This window comes from Myotis lucifugus, unplaced genomic scaffold, assembly GCF_000147115.1.
Source record: "Myotis lucifugus unplaced genomic scaffold, Myoluc2.0 scaffold_1290, whole genome shotgun sequence".
Lineage (NCBI taxonomy): Eukaryota > Metazoa > Chordata > Mammalia > Chiroptera > Vespertilionidae > Myotis > Myotis lucifugus.
The window spans coordinates 31,915-36,263 of record NW_005872338.1 but is presented as its reverse complement, the minus strand read 5'-3'; positions in this window follow the sequence as shown (position 1 = coordinate 36,263).

Sequence of the window (4,349 nt, the reverse complement as noted above, 5' to 3'; positions counted from 1 at the left end):
AGGAGGAGCCACCGGTGACCTGGCCCCCAGCCTCCAGGACGGGGCAGTCACGTCTGTGCGGCCACAGAGGAGTATTCTGCTAGGGCGGCCCGAGCAAACGCGTGCATCTGGGAGCCGCCCCGCAGAAATGGACGGACGTGTCGTGGGGACGCAGGCGCAGGAGGCGTTCAGAAAGCTGCCCGGAACCTGGAGCCGGCGTGTTTGCCGCCACAGACCTATAACCTGCAGGTGCCTTTTAGAAGGAAAACTTCAAATAGACGAACTAAGTATCGCTCTGAATTCAGTTTAAAGGAAGGATCGTTACCCAGGAAGAGGGAATTAATAAACACAAAGGCCACGTTGGGGAAACAGAAAACAAAACCACCGAGAAGCATTGAACAGTTTGGAATGAATGGCTCCAGCGTCCGTGGAGGGACGCCCACCAGGCCACGGAACGGGGGAGCGGAGGGGGGATGCAGACAAGCACGTGTCCCACGGTCCCACGTGTTTGGAAATGAATGCCGAGCCCCCATAGACTGTGGGCATTCAGTTCCTCGCGTCCCGTGGGCCCAGCGTGAGGATTTTAACAGCTCGAGGGGCGTGGGCCAGGCCAACGAAGGACCGCACAACACACGCTCCCTACGCCTGTAGAGGGAGGCCTGTGAGTCGTACGTGGTCACGTCACTTTAAGAAAGCTTTCGAGAGAGACCAGCCCTGCCCCAGCTGGCGTGGCTCAGTGGATAGAGCGTCGGCCTGCAGACCGCAGGGTCCCGGTTCGATTCCGGTCAAGGGCATGGACCTCGGTTGCAGGCTCCTCCCCAGCCCGGGCCCTGGTCGGGGCTCATGCAGGAGGTGACCAATCATGTGTCTTTCTCACATCGATATTTCTGTCTCTCCCTCTCACTTCCCCTCTCGCTAAAAATCAATGGGAAGATATCGGAAGGTGAGGATTAGCAACAAAGAGAGAGAGAGAGAGAGAGAGAGAGAGAGAGACCAGCCCTGCATGGGGAGCCGGTGGCATGTGGGCTGTTTGGCAGGGGAGGGGAGGGGAGGGGAGGGGAGGGGAGGGGAGAGGAGGTCAGAGCAGAAGATGGGGACACGGGGGTGCAGGTGCCACACAGACCTGGGGCCGAGGCGTGTTGACTCACTCCGTCAACACGACAGTCCTGGGAGCGGCCCTGTCGGGATCCCTGTTTCACGGATAGAGAAACTGAGGCACAGAGAGGGCAGACGCTTGCCCGGAGTCACACAGGAGAAGCGGCAGAGCCGGGCTTCAGCCCAGGGGCTGGGCCAGCAGGCTGTGCTCCAAACCGCTCCCAAGCCCGCCGCTGGACGCCTAGACACGTAGCTGTGAAGGCGGGATTTTGTTGTCCTGGCTCCGAATTCGGCAGCAGATACATTAGATTAAAAAAAATAATAATAATCGTCGTAAGGAAGGTTGGAGCCAATCTGAGGGATGCAATGAGTGAGCAGGTGCATCTGTGCATGAATAACCATCTCATGCATTTGGCCTGTACATGCCAATGACGGTTGGTGTTCTACCAAGAGAGAACATGCCTTCTCCACGTAAGTCCATGGCCACTCACAGAAGTAAGGGTGTTATTATTGCCCTTGGACACAAAGAAAACCTCCGTTTCCCAAAGCGATGTCACAGGCCACATGCTCGCCAGTTAAGTCAGAAATAAATAACAGTGATAAAAAGCGGACTGCTTAACCGTTAAGAAAACATCTCTTAAAAGCACCACAGATCAAAGAGGAAAATCAAAACACAAAATAAAAACCGCTGAGAAAGCCATGAAAAGGGACGTATTTCATAGTAAGAGCTCGGTGTCACAGCTAACGCTGCCGTCAGAGGAAAATTTATAGCCTCGAGATGCCTTTTAGAAGAAAGACTTTAACTAAACGAACTAAGCATCACTCTGCATTAGGTTTAAAGGAAGGACACAGTTACCCAGGAAGAGGGAACTGACAAACACCAGGGCCACGTCGGGGAAACAGAAAACAAGACCAGCCAGAGAGGAGGCGTACTGACGAGAGAGTAAGTGCCGGCTAAAATATAAATCTCTCATGAGTGTGGTGTCGTTTTCTCTTCTTTTTTAAAAATAAAACCAAAACAATAAAGCTCAAAGGAGAAAAAAAAAAAAGAGGGAACGGCTACAGAAGAACATAAAATCATCAGGAGAAAATGTGTTTCTACCAAGTGGCGACACCGCTGAAACCCCTGAGGGGTGAAATCGCAGCGAATAAATTACCCCGAGACGCGGCAAACTGATTCCCAACAAACGACCGAAAAGCGGACGGACGAGGGGCCCGGGGGCCCTAAAAACGGGCACAGGCTCGGGGGACGGGGAGCTTCACCCTGACCTTTCACCTTCGAGGAGACAGCTCCCCGTCCCCGGGTCTGTCCCGGGACACAGAGGGGCAGGCGGCCCCCCTTCTGTATTCACCCCGCGCGCACACGCCTGGCGACAGGGCCCTGGTCCTCCGGCCCCGGGCGCTGTTATTCCGGGGGTCAGACCTCCAGGCAGAGGGGACAGTGCAGGTTTTTTTTAAATATATATTTTATTGATTTTTAACAGAGAGGAAGGGAGAGGGATAGAGAGTTAGAAAGATCGATGAGAGAGAAACATCGATCAGCTGCCTCCTGCACACTCCCTACTGGGGATGTGCCCGCAACCAAGGTACATGCCCTTGACGGGAATCGAACCTGGGACCCCTGAGTCCACAGGCAGATGCTCTATCCACTGAGCCACACCGGTCAGGGCGGGACAGTGCGGTTTTAATGGGTGCGGAGCGTTGGACCTGCACGGCGGGCGTGGGGTGGGGGTGGGGGTAGGGCTGGCTCCTGTCTGCTGTTCAACAAGCACACGCATCGGTGTCCTGGCCACAGACCCCTGACAAACGTGCAATGTCAGGGCAGAACACGGTTCGGGCGGGTCAAAGGGCATCCGCGTCTGCCTTTCACGGAAGTGGCCGTGGGGGCCCCCGTACGCGCTTTCCCACAGGAGCGCCTGGGGTGCGCCCACCCGGAGGGCGAGATCAGATGCTTTCGTATTTAGTAATCAGATAAGTAAAAAGTCCCAGCGCCTGGATTTGTATTTCTCTTATCATAATGCCGCTTATCAGCATCTTTTCATCCCTAAGACTGATCGGCATTTCCTTTCCTGGGAACTGCTTTTTCCAGACTCCGGCCGTTTCTCCCCGTGATTTACAAGAGCTGTGCAGCACGGCGATAAAATTAGCCCTGGCTCTTTGAAACGAGGGGCAGCTCTGCTCCCAGAAGGATTTCTGGTTCTTTTCTTGCTTTGCAAAATGTTTTTATTTTGTATGCTTTTCTCGTGGAGGCAGAACAGACACGTAACGAACTACATGCGTTTAAAGTGTACGATTTGGTCACTTTTGACACACGATGAGACCATTGCCACAGTCAAGGTCATGGACGTATCCCCCCCCGCCACACCTCGAGTTTCCTGTGTCCCACGGACGCCTCCCCAAAACTGTCCCCAGGCTCCCCCATCCCTAGGCGACCACTGAACTTGTCCCTCTACAGAGGTCTGCATTTTCTGGGTTTTATATGAGTAAAATAAGAGAGTTTGTACTCTATTTTGAGCCCTGCCGGTGCTCAGCTGGTTAGAGCACCATCCGGATACACCAAGGTTGCAGGTTTGATCCCCGTCTGGATACACCAAGGTTGCAGGTTTGATCCCCGTCAGGGCTCATACAAGAATCAATCCACGAATGAATGCATCAATAAGTGGAACAACAAACCTCTCTCTCTCTCTCTCTCTCATCAATAAAAAATAATAATTACTATTTTGAGATTCACCCAGGCTATCATGCACATTAATCATTTATTTCTTTTTTTAAAATATATTTTTATTGATGTCAGAGAGGAAGGGAGAGAGAGAGAAACATCCATGATGAGAATCACTGATCGGCTGCCTCCTGCACACCCCACACTGGGGATCAAGCCCGCAACCCTGGCACATGCCCTGACCGAGAATCTATCTCTGACTTCCTGGTTCATAGATCCATGCTCAACCACTGATCCATGCTGGCCAGGCAGCAAGTGAGTCATCTTTGTAAGGAATGCTTCTTGCTTTTTGGCTCCTTAAGTTGATTAAATTTCCTGGCACAATCATGCTCCTTCAAATATTTAGTTTTCTTACATCTACCTTTCTTTTCTCTTCAGTGATTTTTGTTACCCCTAGCTGGCAGAAATTATGGTTTAGAAGCAATACAATAAAGTCACTACCACTAACAAACAAACAAAAAATGCTTAAAACTCCCTCTGAGGTCAGTGTCAGAATATCCCTGGAGGGTGAAGCTCTTTTAATAGGGAAAATTTGCTGAAACCCCATCTGAAGAGA